The following is a 21,391-nucleotide window of genomic DNA, read 5'->3' on the forward strand; positions in this document are numbered from 1 at the left end:
TTGATATTGAATATTAAACTCACTGAACTCGATCGTCCACTTGATCAGTCGTTCGGACGTCTTGAGGTTTAGAAGGACCCTTCCTAGGCGCTATTGGTCATCACGATGATCGGATGTGCCAGGAAGTACGGGCGGAATCTCTGAGCGGCTAGAACTAATGTGTATGCTAATTATTCAAGACCGGTGTAACGAGATTCTGTATCTTTCAATATATGACTCAAAAAATACATGGGCTATTGTTCATAACCGTTCTGCTTTACCAATGCTGAGCCTACCGCATACTCGGTGGATGACAGGTAGATCCAGAGTGGCTCGCCAACGCTCAGCTTGGCCAAATAGGCAAGGAGTTGAGGTACTCCTTAAGCTCTTCCAAAGCCTTGTTGCACTCCACATCCCATTGAAATTTTGTTGCTCGACGCAGCACCTTGAAGAATGGATAGCTTCGATTGGATGACTTGGAAATGAACCTTGACAGTGTGGTGATCTGTCTGATCCGTCGTTGGGCCTCCTTCAAGTTGGGGGGCGGGAGCATGTCTTGTAGCGCCTTCATCTTGCTCGAATTCACCTCGATGCCCCGTTCGGTGATGATGTATCCAAGGAAGCAGCCACTCTTCGTGCCGAACAAACATTTGCTCAGGTTTAGCTTTATCTCATATGCCCTTAATGTTCGAAATGTTTCTTCGATATCTGCACAAAGATCAGCAGCTCAGAGAGATTTTATTAATATGGCATTGACATATACTTCTATGTTACGGCCGATCTGTCAACGGAACACTTTATTCATCAGCCTCTAGTAGGTGGCGCCGGTGTTCTTCATTCCGAATGGCATAACGTTGTAGCAATACGTTCCATCGGCCGTGATGAAGTTGACCTTCTCTTGATCCTCTCGAGCGAGCAGCACTTGGTGGTATCCTAGGTATGCGTCGAGCATACAGATCAGCTCGCAACCCACGTAGAGTCCACCATCTGATCTATCCTGGGTAGCGGATAGAATTCCTTTGGGCACACCTTATTCAAATCATGGAAGTCGATGTAGACCCGCACCGGCTTGGAGACTAGTATAACATTAGCGAGCCAGCTCAGGAATTGAACTTCTCGGATGTGGCCAACCTCTAGCAATTTTTCTATCTCTGCCCGGATGATTAGGTTTTGTTCTATGCTGAAGTCCCTCTTCTTTTGCTTCACTGATTGAGCGTCCAGTCAGACATGAAGCTCGTGTTGAGCCACTTTCAGCGAGATGCTCGGGAGCTCGTGTGTCAACCAGGAGAACACATCATGGTTTTGTCTGAGGCATGCGACCAATTTTGCTTTCTTCTTGGTCTCCAGGTTGGCGGCGACAAAGGTGGTTGCCTCTAATCGGCTTGGGTGGATTTGAACCTCTTCCTTTTCTTCATAGACCAGCATAGGAGGCTTTTTCGTGATAGCATTCACCTCTAAGCTCGGGTTTTTCGAGTGGCCCTTGCTTTGGCTTTGACCATCTTGACATAGAATCGCCGAGCGGCCAGCTGGTTGCCTTTGACTTCACCCACCATGTCGTCCATCGGGAATTTGATCTTCTGGCAGAAGGTGGACACCACCGCTCAGAACTCATTGAGTGCTGGTCGGCCCAATATGGCATTGTAGGTCGACGGTGCATTCACCACAATGAAATTTATGGTCTTTATCCTCTTTAGCGGCTCCTCCCTTAGCGAGATGTCCAGGTGGACTTGGCCGATTGACAACACTTTGTTTCCTGTGAATCCATAGAGTGGAGTCGTCATGGGTAGCAAATCACTCCGGTCGATTTGTAGCTGATCGAATGCCTTCTTGAATATGATATTCACCGAGCTCCCTGTATCAACAAAGGTTCAGTGAATAATGTAGTTAGCGATTACCCCTCAGATAATCAGCACGTTGTCATGAGGGATCTCCACTCCTTCTAATTCTTTTGGGTCGAAACTAATCTCAGGTCCTTCGGCCTTCTCCTTGCTACAACAGCCAACGACATGGATCTCGAGTCGCCAAGCATGCAATTTCCTCACTCGGTTGGAATCATTGTCGGTCGACCCACCAACGATCATTCCTATTTATTGCCCAACGACGTTACTCCTGTTCTCCTCCTCTTGAGCCGAAGGTCTACTCCGCTCGATAGAGGCTCGAGCAGGATTATGGTTGCTCCTCCTCTAAGATTGATGAGGGTGTGGTTCGGTCGTCGTCCTTTCTTCCTCCCTTCGCCCGGCTGATCGGTGCATGTGTCGCCAATCAGGAGATGGTAATCGACGATGATATCCCCGCGGAGCTGGCTTGCTAACTATTGACATTAGGTCGTAGCAGTCTCATGTTTTATACATCGCCGACTAGTGGAAGGAGCAAAACATTGGAGTCCACACTTTGCCTTTTGTAGCCTTTGGGCGGCCGGCCGCCACATGCTGTACGACATGCGTCCTAGGCTCATTGTGTGGATGCGCTCCCCTCGATTGAGGCCCTTTGGAGGCTGATGGCTGCTCGATGGACACTGCGCATGCGTTGTTGTGGGCTCGTTCGGCACCTCCCTTCTTCTTGCCGCTTGGGATTCCTCCATGTTTATGTATTCTGTTGCCTTCCTTTGTAAGTGGTCGAAGTACCTCGACCACTTCTGAATGAGCGATCGGAAGAAATCTCCCTTAGTGAGCCCCTGAGTGAAGGCGTTCACCAATACATTTGAGGAGACCGTTGGAATATCCATAACCACCTGGTTGAAGCGTTGTATTTAGGCCCTTAATTCTTCCCTAGGCCCTTGCTTCAACAAGAATAAATTCACGCTCATCTTCTGGTGGCAGCTGCTGCTAGTGAAATGGTCTAGAAACGCCACTCAGAAGTCCTTGAAGTTGTGGATTGATCCGTTCGACAGCCTCTTAAATCAACGTTGTGTTGATCCGAAGAGAGTGGCGAGGAAAACCCTACACTTCACCCTGTCAATGTACTGATGAAGTGTGACTGCGTTATCGAACTTAGCCAAGTGATCGTTTGGATCGGTGCTTCCGTTATATTCCCAGATCGTCAGCGGAGTGTAATGTCTAGGCAGAGGGTCGTTCAGAATCCCTTGTAGAAGTTGTCGATTGATCCGCTCGGGTGAATCATCATCCCTTGGTTCCTTCCCCTTTCTCGCGTCCTGTACGGGTTCATCATCTGAGGAAGACCCTCGATCCTTGTCCGAATAGCCCCGTTCCTCAGATGGGATCCTGAGCAATGCTCGATGGAAGGGGATCGGCGCATTGGTCGCTTCCCCATATGAGCAGGTCGACTTCTTGTTCTTCCCTTGAGTGGATATTTAATCCATTCGGTCTCCTTGTTCATTCGGTCGGCCAGCGGCTGATGCTACAGATTCCTGCGCTTGGCGCTCGGCCAGTGCTCCACTATTTTTGCCGCTCGAGCTTATATTAGCATGTCGAGCTCCTCTTGTGTCAGTGTCACTGTGGTGAATCATCCAGCATCCTCCATCTTCTCGTTCGGATGCAAGTTACGTTCCCACAAACGGCGCCAAAATGATCCTATTCGAAAGCGAGAAGGTGGAAAGCTGGGGATGTGGCGGCTTCACTGACCGACTGTAGATCTCGCTCCGCTCTACAAAACAGGTAATGTCAGTGCCAAGCCAGGGAAGGGATCTCTAGCGTTGACATCCAACGCTTAAGTCAGTCACCGAAGTGTAGAAGGAAAGCGGAGCAACAACAACGTAGGCGCAAACAGTGAATTACGTGTACCTCCACTGGTGATGGACCTCCCTTTATATAGAGCCCTAGTGGGTGACGTGCACACTCCTCGAGGCATGGGCACATTCTCCAATATGTCCCATAAAGAGACATGTCAGAAAAGTACCTCTAACATCATACCTTAACAGGGCATGCATATCCCTGACAAGACAGTAGAAGCTTTCGTCGTACAATCCGCTTGTCGACCTTGCCTCGTGTCAGCGACACTATCTCCCAGAAGGATATCAAGTGATACGACAACAATCCTGCTGCTTGGTCGAGCGGGTAGCCGCTCGGCTGAGACCCCTCCGCTCTGTCTCAGTTGCTCTTCTCTATGGTGATTGTGTAGTAGCGTGACCTCCACGTTCGGAAAAGCTCTCCGGTCTTCTTGGTGTCCTGTTGCTCCATATTGATCATCTGATTATCTTGTCATTTTATCGCTGGACATGTGGTCCGCTTGGACACATCTCGCACCGATCGGGTATTGACTATCCCGACCGGCTATTGTAGTCTTCCTCCATTCGACCCTTTGACATCTTGACTTTGACTTCTTGACATTGATCATCTTGACTTTAACCTCTATCTTGGCACCTGACATGTGTCAGATGGAGCTTCCTATATCACTACATCAATATACTTGATAAATGATATACTGACATTTGAAAAACATGCACTTTAGCTTATCTCCAATTTATAATTACTACATAAATCACAATCATCAATTTTAAATATATAATTTTTTTTGGTCTTTTGTTAATAACTTTTTCTGTATATCTTATGAATATGAATATGAACATGAACGGTTAGAAGCATATATGAGTTTCATTTCCAATAGAACCTAAACCGGAGGGGCATTTATTGGCTAGCTAGCTAGTTTTGTCATACTACTCTAGCTATAAATCAATGATAAATTATTTACTTTGATTATCGACAGCACAACCACTCGATATGAATAATTTGATTGTAGTAAAGGAAACTGAATTAATGCTATCGTATACTATGAATTTGTAAGCAATTAATGATTCTTGTCATCGATCAGCTTAATTAAGTATCTACTTGCTCTGCTCTTTTATTAGTATTTTTAAAAGTTAAATTGCGTTGAAAAAAAACGAAAGAAAAACAATTAATTAAAGAAATCTAATAGGCAATAACACATATCAATTGAAAAAATAAAATTAATACAAGGCATAGAATCTAATTAATTAATTAATATGAAACAATATTATTGGTTAATGTTTGTGATTTTGGACGAGAAGATTTAATTAAAATTTTAGAGACCATCTCTAATTGGAATAGCGTGGATAGTTATTCAAATATAATAAATAATTATTATTTATAAAGTAAAAGATGATTCCGTTCATCCTCATATCCTTCATCGTCAGCCTCCTAGCACGTAGCGATAATGAAGGTAGTGTGTCATCATCACTAAAAAATATTAAGGTCATGGATATAGTGTATCATCATCTCGAGATAATAGTTTTTTTTTAAATTTTTTTTAAAAAATAGAGAATAATGCAGCGGAAAGAAAGAAAAAAGAAACAATGCTAACAAGACCGAGTTTTACTTGGTTCGGAACGTATGACGACTCTTACTCCAAGGTCTGTCATCCTTGATCATTTTCATTGGGAAATCATTATAATTTTTTAAAAAAATTACAAATTGTAGAATTATAAGTGCAAAACTTAATTACAGTAATTTAAAATTATACCGACAATGTGGAATTGTTAAAGTAAAGCTTTCGGTCGTCGGAGCAGCATTACAGTTTCATTGGATCGTCTTTAGAGCAGCACGCAAGAGAAAGATCGTGAAGATGAGTTGTATCGAAGCATATGCTTGTGGTCTCCATTTATGGACTGTTGAAGGCACCTTCAACCCCATTGAAGCGCCTTTAACTCAGATTTCTATCCTCAAATCCGTAGTATCGATAAGCTCCACTTTCTGCTAACTTCATCTATTCGAAGGCGCCTTCCATCCCAACTCCAAGTCGCTTTCAGACTCTTGGAGGGCGCCTTTGAGCCTCTCCACGCAGGCTTTCAACCAAGCCTCCTGAGGCCCCTCCAACAGCCCCGGAGGCGCCTTGAACACTGTCCATCCGAGCCTTTTATATGCTTTTCTCTCCCTGTAAAATACGCTAGTCCAAAATATCAAACATATCATACAAACCAAAGTTAGCACAATAAAATATAAATGATAAATTATTTGACAGTCTTCGAACTGTCCGGTTCTAACTTTTAGATTTTTCAGAAAACCTAGGTCTAACCGACGCCTATTGTTCCCTCAACGGGGAACGCATCCTCACTTATGTTGGTAGCATGGAGCACCAAACGATCGAACCTAAGTTTTAATTATGGCAAAAGGTCCAAAGTTAAGGTTACTTGTTGTCTAACAAGGTTGAATGAGCTTGTAGGAAAGTCCTAAGTATTCATAGGCAAAAGTCCTAGTGGATGCTAGGCAGGTAGAAAATCCTAAGGGAAGATAACCCTAGGTCTTAGGGGAGGTAACCCTAGGTGGTGGAAAGTCCTAACTGTGATTAGGCAAAGCGAACTCTTGGCGGGTCAAGCATTTTAGGTGAAATCCTAGAGTCGGGGACTCTAGGTGAAAATCCTAGTAGTCGTGGACCAAGTGAAAGTCTGGACGGATCGTGAAGTGGACTTTCAGTATGAAGACATGAAGTCTCGGACGCTGAACAAAAGTCCAGACGATCATGGAGGACCGATCTGGCAAAAGGTAAACTCTATTGAGAGGAGTAAGTGAGGGTGCATTCCCTTGAAAAGGGAACAGTATGTTGGGTTTTTCGGGCCGCGAAAACCGCTTTTCGCGTCGCGGAAACCCCGAATCGCCCAAGCCACGGATCTCGTGCAAGGTAAAACCTTACGAAAATACGAGTACGAGTTTGAAAAACTTTAATTTACAGTAGATCTACATAAGGATAAACCATTTATACCTTTGATGCGATGCCCTTCGCGTTCCCGCTCGTCCAAATGATGCCGGATCTCAAGACCGTCAAGCGCCGGTCCTCTAGAAGTATCCACACGGACACACTAGATGGAGATGACCAAAAAACCAAGGTGTGCTAGCACCTATGTGGTTCAGCCAAGGGAGGAGAGGGAGAGGGAGAGCTTGAGAGGGAGAAGGAGGAAGATACACACACGTGAATGAAAAATGAATTTCTTCACACAAAAACCAAGTGGCCGGCCACTTTCAAAATTCACATTAATTGCATTAATTGCAATTAATATGAAACCATAAAATCACATTAATTGCATTAATTGCAATTAATATGAAACCATTAAGAGAGTGGCTTTGTCACTTCCATGAGGTGGCACCCATGATGATGTGGAACATCATTATTGGTCCACCTAATGCCAACTCACCAATGAGGTGACAAAAAGGTCAAGTCAAAATTGACCTTTGGTCTTCCTTCTCAAGTCAAGTCAAACTTGACTCAATCTCTACCATGGTGGATCTAATCCAACCATTTGATTCGAGCCAACTTAATATAATGAATCTAATTCATTAAATTAAATTGATTCAATGAATCAAAATCTAAATTAGACTCATTTAACACATGAATCAACTTGAGTCGAACTCAAGTTAGCTCAATTAGGATTACTCTTAATCCAATTTGATTCATCAAATGAATCTAATCCTCTTGCTTCATCATATGAACCTAATCTCCACCTAATTGTCCTAAGTGTGTGACCCTATAGGTTCTTGTAACGTTGGCAATGCCCTAAACCCATTTAGGAGCATAAGTAATGAGCGGTGTCTAGCAACACATCATTACTACCCAAGTTACAAGAATGTCGAGATCCGACATCACCTTGTGACTACCAATTGTGACTACTCACAAAATAATGACAAGTGTCCTTCTATCCTAGACATCTAGATTGATCAATATGAGGCATAGACCGTGTCATCCTCTAATCAATCTAAATCTTGAACTCCAAGTTAGACTCACTCGATCAAATGAGTTCAACATCTAATGTTGACTCATTTGGGCATGACCATGGACTTAGTGGTCTCACTCTATCAAGAATACCGATGTCGCTCCCGTCATATGGGAGGGATAGATCTCATCTACATCACTCACATCCCTCTACATAATTCGTTATATACCCAGTAATCGCCTTTATAGTCCACCCAGTTACGGGTGACGTTTGACGAAACTAAAGTACATAACTCCTTATGTAGGGATCCATGGTGACTTCAGGTCTAAGGACTAATAGTCATACTAATAGCCACATGAGAAAGTATATGACACTCATATAACGATCCATGATACTTTCTCATGGCGGGTCATTCAGTATACATTCTCTAATGCATACCCATGTGTCAGCTTGATATCTCTATATCCATGACTTGTGAGATCAAGTCATCGAGCTGACCTACATGCTAGTCTTATTGTATTAACATTGTCCCTGAATGCTAATACTCGACTAGGAATGATTTAGAGTAGTGTTCCCTATATCATCTCACTATCGATTCAACTAATCGATTGATATAGGTATGAACCTTCTACTCAAGGACGCTATTATACTTAGTCTATTTGGCACTAATATAAATAAGTATAATAACCAAACAAATGCCTTTATTAATATACAAGAATATGATATACATGAGTCCATACAATCATCAAATGATTGGCTCTAGGGCTCTAACTAACAATCTCCCACTAGCACTAGTGTCAATCAGTATAGGCTCTAAGGCCTAAAGACCTAGTGTGACCATCATGCTTCCTCTGTGCCAAAGCCTTGGTCAAGGGATCTGCGATATTAGCCTCTGTAGGTACTCTGCAAATCTTCACATCTCCTCTATCGATAATCTCTCGAATGAGATGGAAGCGCCGTAGTATGTGCTTGGTCCGCTGGTGTGAGCGAGGTTCCTTCGCCTGTGCTATAGCTCCATTGTTGTCACAATAGAGTTCAACTGGGTCAGCGATGCTAGGAATCACCCCAAGTTCAGTGATGAACTTGCGGATCCAAACTACCTCCTTTGCTGCCTCTGATGCAGCAATATACTCGGCTTCTGTTGTAGAATCAGCTACTGTATCCTGCTTCGAACTCTTCCAGCTGACAGCACCACCATTAATGCAAAATACGAACCCTGACTGCGATCGGTAATCATCCTGATCGGTCTGAAAGCTGGCATCACTGTAACCCTTTACAGTTAGCTCATCATTGCCTCCATATATCAAGAAATATTCTTTAGTCCTTCGTAAGTACTTAAGAATATTCTTGACCGCTATCTAGTGACTTTCACCTGGATCTGACTGGTATCTGCTCGTCATGCTCAAAGCATACGAGACATCAGGTCGAGTACATAGCATGGCGTACATGATCGATCCTATGGCTGAGGCATAAGGGATCTGATCCATGCGGTCTCTCTCCTCTCTAGAAGAGGGACCTTGAGTCTTCGAAAGACTCACGCCATGTGACATCGGCAGAAATCCCTTCTTGGAGTTCTGCATGGCAAACCGAAGGAGTACCTTGTCAATATATGTACTCTGACTTAGGCCAAGCAATCTCTTAGATCTATCTCTATAGATCTGTATCCCAAGAATGCGAGATGCCTCACCTAAGTCCTTCATTGAGAAGCAACTCCCTAGCCATGTCTTGACAGACTGAAGCATAGGGATGTCCTTCCCAATGAGTAGTATGTCATCCACATACAGTATGAGGAAGACAACTATGTCCCCTACAACCTTCTTGTAGACACAAGGCTCATCTTCGTTCTTGATGAAACCAAACTGTTTGATCGCATCATCGAATCGAAGATTCCAGCTCCGAGAAGCTTGCTTTAGTCCATAAATGGACCTATGCAGCTTGCATACTCTACTAGTATATTGTGGATCTACAAAACCCTCGGGTTGTGTCATGTACACATCCTCAGTAGGTTTCCATTCGAAACACGGTTTTGACATCCATCCGCCATATCTCATAGTCATGGTAGGTCGCAATAGCAAGCATGATCCGAATGGACTTAATCATCGCCATTGGAGAAAAGGTTTCATCATAGTCAATACCATGAATCTGCTTGAAACCTTTAGCTACCAAGCGACCCTTATAGATAAGTCCATCCATGTCAGTCTTTCTCTTAAAGACCCACTTGCACCCAATGGGTTTTACCCCTTCAGGTGGATCAACCAAAGTCCATACTTGGTTGGTGTACATGGATTCTATCTCGGATCTCATGGCTTCTAGCCATTTCTTAGAATCTGGTCTCATCACAGCTTCTTGATAGGTGGTAGGCTCATCCTCTATGAGCACAATGTCATCATGGTCAGACAAGAGAAATGAGTATCTCTCAGGCTGACGACGTACCCTATCAGACCTGCGAAGAGGTATGTCTACTTGAACTGGTTGTTGTTCCTCAACTCCTTGTGGAACAACATCATCCACAACACTTTGTGGTTCCAGTTCAATTTCCATCAGTGCTATTGTTCGCATCTTGAACTTCTTCAAGATCGAACGTGCTCCCACTAGTCTTTCTAGAAACAAAATCCCTTTCTAGAAAGACCTCAGTCTTTGCCACAACTACCTTGTGCTGACTGGGAATGTAGAAGTAATATCCCTTAGTTTTCTTGGGATATCCGATGAAATAGCACTTGTCGGATTTGGGTCCTAACTTGTCTGAGACTTGACGTCTAACGTAAGCCTCACAACCCCAAATCCTCATGAAAGACACCTGGGCATCTCTCCCAGTCCATATCCTATATGGTGTCTTTATCACGGCCTTTGATGGAACTCGGTTGAGTATGAAAGCTGCCGTGTCTAGAGCATATCCCCATAGATATGTCGAAAGATCTGTGTGACTCATCATAGATCGTACCATATCTAATAAGGTACGATTCCTCCTTTCGGATACACCATTCCACTGTGGTGTTCCAGGAGGAGTGAGTTGAGATAAAATCCCACACTCAGCTAAGTAGTCACGAAACTCATGGCTTAAGTATTCTCCACCTCGATCGGATCGAAGTATTTTAATACTCTTGCCAAGCTGGTTCTGTACTTCATTCTTGAATTCTTTGAACTTTTCAAAGGATTCAGATTTATGTGTCATCAGGTACACATAACCGTATCTACTGAAGTCATCAGTAAATGTGATGAAGTATCTATAACCGCCTCTAGCAGCGACATTGAAAGGGCCACATACATCACTATGTATGAGTCCTAACAAATCAGTCGCTCTCTCGTCGTGCCCACTAAAGGGAGTCTTGGTCATCTTGCCTCGTAGGCATGACTCGCATATCTCATATGATTCAAAATCAAATGAGTCCAGCAAACCATCCTTATGGAGCTGGGATAAGCGCTTGTCATTTATATGACCTAAGCGACAGTGCCAGAGGTAGGTTTGGTTCAAGTCATTCGACTTGATCCTCTTGGTATTTATGTTATAGACAGGGCTCTCTAGGTCTAGAATGTAGAGTCCGTTTATCAGAGGTGCACTATAATAGAACATTTCGTTTAAATAGATGGAACAACATTTGTTCTTTATTATAAACGAGTATCCTCTCTTGTCCAAACAAGAAACTGATATTATGTTCTTTGTCAAGGCAGGCACATAACAACAATCGTCTAATTCTAGTACTAGCCCAGAGGGCAGAGATAGATGATAAGTTCCTACAGCAATAGCAGCAACTCGTGCTCCATTGCCTACTCGTAGGTCTATCTCACCCTTCGTCAATGCCCTGCTATTCCTCAGCGCTTGTACATTAGTACAAATGTGCGAAGCACATCCGGTATCTAATACCCACGATGAAGAAATAGAGAGGTTGACTTCTATAACATTTATACCTGAAGTAGAAATCTTATTTCTCTTCTTCTTAAGATCTTCCAGGTATTCTTTGGAGTTCCTCTTCCAGTGCCTTGCTTGTCTTTGATATAGGTGACAAAGATGTTCAACCATATCGTAAGCGCTCATAAACTCATGTTGCTTCTGAAGCTCAAAGTTCATGGTTGCGAGCATAAGACAAGACACATCTAATGCGTCATCTTGATGCTTCTTGTAAGCATCTCGGTCTGCTCGCGTGGCAGTGGCAGGAGGGGCCTCCGGAATGGGCTGCTCCAGAACGTACAGTTTACGTTCTTGGGTGAGAACTATTCTCAGATTCCTGTACCAGTCCAGGAAATTTGCTCCGTTGAGCTTGTCCTTCTTAAGGACAGATCGCAGAGAGAAAATGTTCGTATTTGACGTCATGGTTATCTACAACAAAAATTTGCAGAAATAAATATCATATTCTTTAAAAATCATTTAATTAGGCCTTTAATTAAATGATGCTCCCACTGAATTCTATAATTCTTGTGGGACAAGATCCACATCATACTAACCCTTGAGTTAGCTTTGGCTAATACGCCCAAGGCTTAGTATGATCGGTAGGTAACGATTACCAATTACATCTCTATGCAACTCTTGTTTATAGAATCAATATCCGCATTTATATTAAAACTCGAGTTAGCTTTGGCTAATACGCCCGAGAGTTAATATAGATGTGATTTTGACCTATCTTTTCCAACCGTTGGAATAATGCCTATACTTGACTCGATCCAACCGAGTAACTAGGAATACTCAATCTAATTGAGTTTGTATTCACCCATGTGTTGATAGGCGGGACCAAGATTGTCCCTCCGTACCCTACCAAGATAATATGTATTGCTCTGCTTTAGCAGATTCAACAATACATGTGATCGAGGTAGTGATAGGTATCACGGCACGGTTAGCCATTTAGAGTTGGTTCGATCTAGATCTAATCTAATCGAGAAGGATGCATCTTGTGCATGACTTAGATCTAATCTAATCGCAAGGGTGCATCATGTGCACGACTTAGATCTAATCTAATCGTTAAGACACTAATTAATTAATTAACTATTAAACATGCATCAGATACATAATAATTAATTAATTAATCTATTTGTGATTTAGTCATGGCCCTACTACGATCTTCTCAAGCCAATGAGAAGATCGAATGGTCAACCTAGGGTCAACAGCTTCTCCAAGCTCCTCCCTTTGACCACCTTGTGTTGCTCGTGCCCACCTCGGAACTCCGTCTCGTGTGGACCCTCCACCGCTCCAATTTGTACATTACAATTTGAAACTCGAGTTACATTCGAGTCTAAATCTAATTTACAACAAGAATAAAAGAGACGCGCAGGTCGCGAATAATAAAATAAATACAACACGCGAAAACACATCACGGCACGCAGGCCGTATTATGAATTACAACACAACCAATCATATTGGGCTTTGGGCCATGACTATCACAAATTAATATATATAATTCAAAATTATATATTTTCATAATTTTCTATAATTTTAAAATTAATTTTTACAATTTTACGAGTAAAATTTCCCGGCGGTCCCGTTTAGCGGTTTCGGGCGCAATCGCGGAACGGATCCCCTTGCGGGGCCCAGGGGCAGCGCCCCTACCCGCGATCTAACCATCGCGAGGGTTCCTTTGCGATCCAACAGCGCCTAAACCCGCTGTCCCAAAACGATTTGGGTCGAGACATTGTCGTTTGTCATATCATGTCCTTGTCTTTTTAGCGATTTTGGGTGCAATCGCGGAGCAAATCCCCTTGCGGGGTTAGGGGAAGTACCCCTACCCACGATCTAACCATCGTGAGTTGCTCCTTTGCGATCTAATGGCACCCAAGCCCGCTGTCCCAAATGGATTTGGGGCAAAACGAAGCCGGTTTTGAAAGATCTTTCCGGTAGCCGAAGCCTACAAGTGCCGAGACACTTGTGCTTCGCTTCTACGGAAAAATTACCCATAAAATCATAAAAAACTAATTTTTATAGAAAATCACAGAAGGTTTTATTTTTCATAAAAATAAAAATAAACTCGTACAAGCCTTGCACGTGGCTCTGATACCACTGTTGGGTTTTTCGGGCCGCGAAAACCGCGTCGCGGAAACCCCGAATCGCCCAAGCCACGGATCTCGTGCAAGGTAAAACCGAACGAAAATATGAGTACGAGTTTGAAAAACTTTAATCTACAGTAGATCTACATAAGGATAAACCATTTATACCTTTGATGCGATGCCCTTCGCGTTCCCGCTCGTCCAAATGATGCCGGATCTCAAGACTATCAAGCGCCGGTCCTCTAGAAGTATCCACACGGACACACTAGATGGAGATGACCAAAAAACCAAGGTGTGCTAGCACCTATGTGGTTCGGCCAAGGGAGGAGAGGGAGAGGGAGAGCTTGAGAGGGAGAAGGAGGAAGATACACACACGTGAATGAAAAATGAATTTCTTCACACAAAAACCAAGTGGCCGGCCACTTTCAAAATTCACATTAATTGCATTAATTGCAATTAATATGAAACCATAAAATCACATTAATTGCATTAATTGTAATTAATATGAAACCATTAAGAGAGTGGCTTTGTCACTTCCATGAGGTGGCACCCATGATGATGTGGAACATCATTATTGGTCCACCTAATGCCAACTCACCAATGAGGTGGCAAAAGGTCAAGTCAAAATTGACCTTTGGTCTTCCTTCTCAAGTCAAGTCAAACTTGACTCAATCTCTACCATGGTGGATCTAATCCAACCATTTGATTCGAGCCAACTTAATATAATGAATCTAATTCATTAAATTAAATTGATTCAATGAGTCAAAATCTAAATTAGACTCATTTAACACATGAATCAACTTGAGTCGAACTCAAGTTAGCCCAATTAGGATTACTCTTAATCCAATTTGATTCATCAAATGAATCTAATCCTCTTGGTTCATCATATGAACCTAATCTCCACCTAATTGTCCTAAGTGTGTGACCCTATAGGTTCTTGTAACGTTGGCAATGCCCTAAACCCATTTAGGAGCATAAGTAATGAGCGGTGTTTAGCAATACATCATTACTACCCAAGTTACAAGAATGTCGAGATCCGACATCACCTTGTGACTACCAATTGTGACTACTCACAAAATAATGGCAAGTGTCCTTCTATCCTAGACATCTAGATTGATCAATATGAGGCATAGACCGTGTCATCCTCTAATCAATCTAAATCTTGAACTCCAAGTTAGACTCACTCGATCAAATGAGCTCAACATCTAATGTTGACTCATTTGGGCATGGCCATGCACTTAGTGGTCTCACTCTATCAAGAATACCGATGTCGCTCCCGTCATATGGGAGGGATAGATCCCATCTACATCACTCACATCCCTCTACATAATTCGTTATATACCCAGTAATCGCCTTTATAGTCCACCCAGTTACGGGTGACGTTTGACGAAACTAAAGTACATAACTCCTTATGTAGGGATCCATGGTGACTTCAGGTCTAAGGACTAATAGTCATACTAATAGCCACATGAGAAAGTATATGACACTCATATAACGATCCATGATACTTTCTCATGGCGGGTCATTCAGTATACATTCTCTAATGCATACCCATGTGTCAGCTTGATATCTCTATATCCATGACTTGTGAGATCAAGTCATCGAGCTGACCTACATGCTAGTCTTATTGTATTAACATTGTCCCTGAATGCTAATACTCGACTAGGAATGATTTAGAGTAGTGTTCCCTATATCATCTCACTATCGATTCAACTAATCGATTGATATAGGTATGAACCTTCTACTCAAGGACGCTATTATACTTAGTCTATTTAGCACTAATATAAATAAGTATAATAACCAAACAAATGCCTTTATTAATATACAAGAATATGATATACATGAGTCCATACAATCATCAAATGATTGGCTCTAGGGCTCTAACTAACACAGTAAGCGTCGGTTTGACCTAGAGTTTCAGTGAAACTCAAAGTCAAAACCGAACAGTCAAAGGCTGTCAAATTTATATTATATATATTGTTTATTGCCTATACTAACTTTGTTTTATAGAAAAAAAGGGATCGCTAAAAAAGTTAGTCTGGGCACTCGGACCAGCCTCGCCCAAGGTGGGCGGTGGGCCCATAGGCGGTCCGGGCGCCTGAACTTGGTCCAGTTCCCTAGACCCAAAAAATCATCCATAAGCCTACATGGAGCGCGTCGATTGGCCAAGACACGTGGTCCAGGCACCAGGAGGGGTTCCAGGCACCGAGAATAGCCTATATAAGCAGCATTCGACCAGGGGCTAAACAACAACATTCAGAATGACTTCTTCACTTGCGCGCTGCTTCGATAAAGCCTCTTGACACCTAAAAGCTGCTTTGATAACGACTACATTGGAGATCTATTTTCTAAATCATCGGTATTGTTTTATTTAAAAGTTACTTGTACTACAATTGTAAATCTCTTTGTAACTTTCGATTGATTAGTCCATCGAAAGCATGCTCACGTGTGAGCCTTGGACTAGGAGTCGTCACAAACTCCGAACCAAGTAAATCTTGATGTTCGCGATTACTTTCTTTCTATCTTGTCATTCTTATTCTATTGTGTTTTATTCGAACGTTTTCAAATGAACATAAAAGTCATGAGCGCTATTCACCATCTCCCTCTAGCGCAACGAATCTACAATTGGTATTAGAGCGGGGTCGTTCTAAATCGGTACAACTACCGTTTGAGCAATTTTTTACTTTTACCCCTTTCATTTTTTCCCTCCATTTTTTTAAAAAAATTTATTTTTATTTTTTAACCATTGGTCAGTGTTGATAAAATATCGCATTTAACAAAATTTGTAATAATATTTTTTTATTATTATTTTATTATCTTTTCTCGAAATTAATGAAATACTATTTTAATTTTCTCCATCACTGCTAATTCAAGACCAAGTCTTGGGACAAGTCTACTTGTTTTTGTTGTGTGCTAGATTTATTCAATAAATGGCCCATGAAGAAGGGTATAACACTGCACGCCCTACCCTCTTCTCTAGCGAAGACTTCGGCTACTGGAAGAGTTGAATGGAGTACCACCTCAAGACACAAGTCGAGATGTGGATAATATCCAAACAAGCCTTGTCCTCCCTCTCGACGGCACTGGAAAACCAGTATCATGTGAGAACTGGGACACAAATCTAATGAAGAAGATCGAAGTAGATGCCAAAGCAACATGCACTCTACAATGTAGACTAACCAAAGAAGAGCTGAACCGAGTCGTCTCATTTTCTAGCGCGAAAGACTAATGGGAAAAGTTGATTGAGCTGCACAAGAAACTTCCAACACAAAGGTAAGCAAACATGATTTGATATTAAATAAACTTTACAATATAAAAATACAGGAAGGTGAATCGGCAAGCCAACTTCATGAACGCATCCAAGACCTCCTCAATGGTCTCCACGCAATTGGACAAAAGGTGAAAAATTACAACGTCATCGGTATGCACTCAATGCATTTCCAAGGAACACTTTGTGGGCATCCATGGTAGATGCTTACAAATTGTATAAGGATCTTTCACAAATTAAATTAGATGAGTTATTTTTCAAATTTGAACTTCATGAACAAATTAATAGTACTCGGGTCGAGAAAGGTATTGCACTACTTGCAAGGAAACTTGTGAACAAGAAGTCAAAGCCTAAGGCCCGACCGAACCTGAATTCAAAAATGAATCGGACTCAGAAGAAGACGAAATCACCACGAAACTAGTCAAACTAGTTCAAAAAGAACTTAAGAAGAAGAAGGTGACTCAATTGTATACGAAAGCCAAGTCTGGAGTTACCTGCTACGACTGCAACAAGAAGGGACACTACAAGCCTGATTGTCCAATCAGAAGCAAGGAAAAGGAAGGTGTTGAAGGCAACATGGTCTGAGTCATCAGAAGAGTCGGACGAAGAAGAACATGAGCGAGCAAACTTCGTTGCTCTACTAGCACAAGCGTATATTGTTGAAACCGAGTTTGAGTCTAAAATCGATGTGGAATCAAAAATCGAGTTTGAAAGAATCCATGAATTCGTATCCATTTCTAAACCACTTTGTAGTTTCTCTGTTTGCTGGTACTCAAATAGATGAATTACAAAATTTATTTGAATACTTATTAAGAAAATTGGCTAAATCCAATCTCCGAGTCAAATCACTCTAAAAGGAGATAACAGTCCTTAAGGAAGTGACTAACTCGAGTTCTTTGACTGAGCAAATTTAAGAAGGAACCTCAACTCAAGTCCAACAACTTGAGGATAAGAGAATTCCAATTTGAAAAGTCAAGTAAAGAAACTTAAGGACACGTTGGAACAGTTCACCTTGGGTTCCAAAAACCTTGATCTGATTCTTGAAAAACAAAGGGTCGTATACAACTGAACCGGACTTGAAAACAATGCTAGAAATCGATTCAATTCTTACTTGTCTTTAGTGAATCGATCAACTAAGAACTTAGTCCAAGCATGGGTCTCCAAGTCTAACTTGATTAATATTGGATTCCCAAGGATCCAATCTATTACCTTGATAGACCTTATCGAGACTATGATTTAGGGGGAGCTAATAGAAAGACCATCTTTATAAATAAACCTGATTGATGCTTGATTTACTGTTTTTCTCTTATGCATGCTTAGATTAGGATAGATAAGAACTTAGGCTTGATATATACTTGACTAGTTAACCTAGGATTTTCAGAAAGGAAATTAAACATTCAATTTCTTTAAAAGGTTTTGTCTAGAAGTAGTTGATGATCCAATACCCAAGAAGACCTAGTGCCTCCACTACAAGAAAAACCTCATTCAACAACACTCAAACGACAATGGTTTTATACCAAATCGTTGTTTTTTTGCCTTTTAACAACGGTTTTAATAAAAACTGTTGTCTTTTAACAATTTTTTTGGCCTATGACAATGGTTTTTAAAAATCATTGTCTATTTATGTTTTTTTGGGGCTACGACAACGGTTTTTAAAGGCTACGATAACAGTTTTTTTAAAACGGTTGTCTATGTGCGCTTTTTTTGGGATTATGACAACAGTTTTTAAAAATTGTTGTCTATTAAGTGTTGTTGAATGCAGTTGTTTTTTTCTTTCGCCGCTTTTTCCTCTTCGTCATCTTTTGCCGCGACATTTTTTCTTTCCCTCTCCGCGAAATTTTTTGCCGCCATATTCCGCCCCTTTACCTTCTCGATCCAAGCCCTAAACCCATTGCCCCTTCTTTGCCCCGCCTCCTCCCTTATGCCACCCGCTTCCACAGCTCCATTTCCACTACCACTCTACACCTCTGACTGCACACTCATAGGTCCTCCCTCTTCCCCCGCCTCTTCCGCCTCCGCCCCTGCCGTCGCAACCACCATCTCCGTCGGAGACAATCTTCCTGACGCCAACCTCTCCTACTTCGACTCCGATGGGGAGCTCCAGACCATCACCATTTCTGATCTCACCAAGGGAAAGAAAGCCATCTTATTCGCTGTCCCGGTGCCTTTACGTCGACGTGCTCGCAGAAGCACCTCCCTGGATTTGTGGAAAAGGCTGGGGAGTTGCATGCCAAAGGCATGGACACCATTGCCTGTATCTCGGTCAACGACGCTTTCGTGATGCATGCCTGGAAGAAGGATCTCAACATTAAGGACGAGGTTTTGCTACTCTCCAACGGAAATAGGGAGTTCACCCTGGCACTCGGGGTGGAGTTGGATTTGTCAGACGAACTCATGGGCATAGGCGTCCGATCTTGGCACTATGCATTGCTGGTAGAAGATGGAGTTGTCAAAGTGCTCAACTTGGAGGATGGAGGTGCCTTTACCTTCAGCGGCACCGAGGACTTGCTGAAAGTCCTCTAACAACCCTTCAACGTCATCCCTATTTCAGGTCCGTGCTTTTTTTTTCCTTGTTTGTTTGCAGTTATCTATTTTTATGATCTCCAAAACTATTGAATTTGGATAAACAAATCATGGTTATGCTTTTTGAAGAATGAAATATTTAGTATTTACTAACTTTTTGGAGAACCAACTCAGGCAGTTTAATTGACTGATGATGATTGTTGTGTGTAGACCAATTGTTCGCCCAAATGCTTAAGAGAACGAAATACAATATCTGCCATTCATAATCTAGGTGTCTGCTAAAATCTATCATGGCCTCTCTACTAATTTTCAAATCAGTCACAATATCTTCAATCTGTCGAGTAAGGTAATGAACATGACATTGTTGATTCTTCTTGTATATGATACTAAATGAAAAGCATGCAAAGCTAGATTCCCACAAAGAAATAATTTATACAATTGTAATAACTCATTATTTATATGGTGGTATACTTTAAACAATTGTCGACCAATTTTGAAATTTTAAAAAAGCACAACAAAATCTACAAATAGAAAATTTTAATACTATCTATAGTATCTATCTGGAATCTTCAACAGAGGATAAAAATGTGAGTGATTTCTATTTCCTATCTCTGTTTCAGGTCTTGCTAGTTTTGTTGAGTACATTCCAAATGCAAGAGTTCCTCTGCTTAAATACATTAGCAGGCAGCTTAATATTTCTTTTGATGTCTCCGTTAATAATCATCTTGGTGTAATGAAGTCCAACATTCTTAAATGGCTATCTGAAATAGATGACTGTTTTCGTGACATGGTTTTAGTGGTTAGCATTTGTTGTAAGCATTTTTTAAAGTGTTATTAGATTCCTTTGTGATGTTATTCCATTCCTTTTCTCAACTGAAGGAGTGGGCTAAAGCACAAGATATTAATGATCCAAAGTCCAGGAGTTTAAGTTCCTATGCCCTTTGTTTGTTGGTTATCTTCCATTTTTAGGTAAAGTTGTGAGTTTGTGATTCTTTTCTGCTCATTTCTTGATGCAATATCAACTATCAAATTCTTTTCTAGAATCCTTCGTGTTGTTTTACTTTTTCTTTAGCAGACTTGCGAACCACCAATTTTCCCACCACTGCGAGCAATAATTAATGAAGAAAGAATTTCTGATCGAGGTATATATCTTCTAGAGCCTTGAAACATCTTTATTTCTTACATCTTTTTTGCATGCCTGCGTGTCTATAATTATGATATAGGCCTTTCCTTAGTGCATGTGTATTTTCTATTGTTTGTTGCTGCAGGATGGAGTAACTTCTCTGGGAGTCCTTTTGAGGATGTGTGTTCCGCAAATATACAGAGGTTCAGATCTAGCAGAATCATAAACCAAAGCTCTCTTGCTCAACTTTTGCTATCCTTTTTCGACAAGGTGCGATCTTTTAGATTCATGGCTAGTTACCTAATTGTACAACATTTAGCGTTTTAGACTGAGCAAGTCTCGATTTTCTTATCTTGAATTTATATAAAGTAGGCTATGATAGAAAGAGTATGTTGGGATATTGATCAAGATTTAATCTATATGTGCAGTTTTCAGATATTAGAACTTCTGGATCAGATTATAGCATCTCGACATATGAAGGATGACAAAAAAGCCATCGTTTTTGTAGATCGCTGCCCCTGATTGTAAGATTGTTGATGTTTCTACTGAAATTTCTTGGAATGATTACTTGCAGTCTATAGCTAGTTGATGATCTTTCAACTTTACAGATAGAGGATCCTTTCGAGTGAATGGAAAATGCTGCTAGAACAGTCCGCTGGGTTGAACTACTTAAGATATCAAATGCATTTCAGAATGCGCACAATAAGCTTTCGTCTGGTTCGGTGCTCTCTGATCGTGACTCCTTGCTCTCTCTTTTGACTAGGCCTTTCCTTGCTTCTAAGTTTCGTGAGCAGCAATCGTCAACACATTACATCTGTTTTATTTGATTATGTGAAAGATAACATTTTCTTTAATGCAAGAACGTGACTTGTTCATTCGACTACGTATATAATTTTATTTACTTCTTTTA

At 41.5% G+C, this 21,391-nt stretch overlaps 1 pseudogene; it reads left to right on the forward strand.

The window, feature by feature from the left end:
• The window catches only part of LOC121978607, a 34,382-nt pseudogene extending 15,024 nt beyond the window's left edge, over positions 1 to 19,358 (forward strand).
• The last annotated feature ends 2,033 nt before the right edge of the window (positions 19,359 to 21,391 follow it).

The sequence above is a fragment of the Zingiber officinale genome, chromosome 4B (assembly GCF_018446385.1).
Source record: "Zingiber officinale cultivar Zhangliang chromosome 4B, Zo_v1.1, whole genome shotgun sequence".
NCBI lineage: Eukaryota > Viridiplantae > Streptophyta > Magnoliopsida > Zingiberales > Zingiberaceae > Zingiber > Zingiber officinale.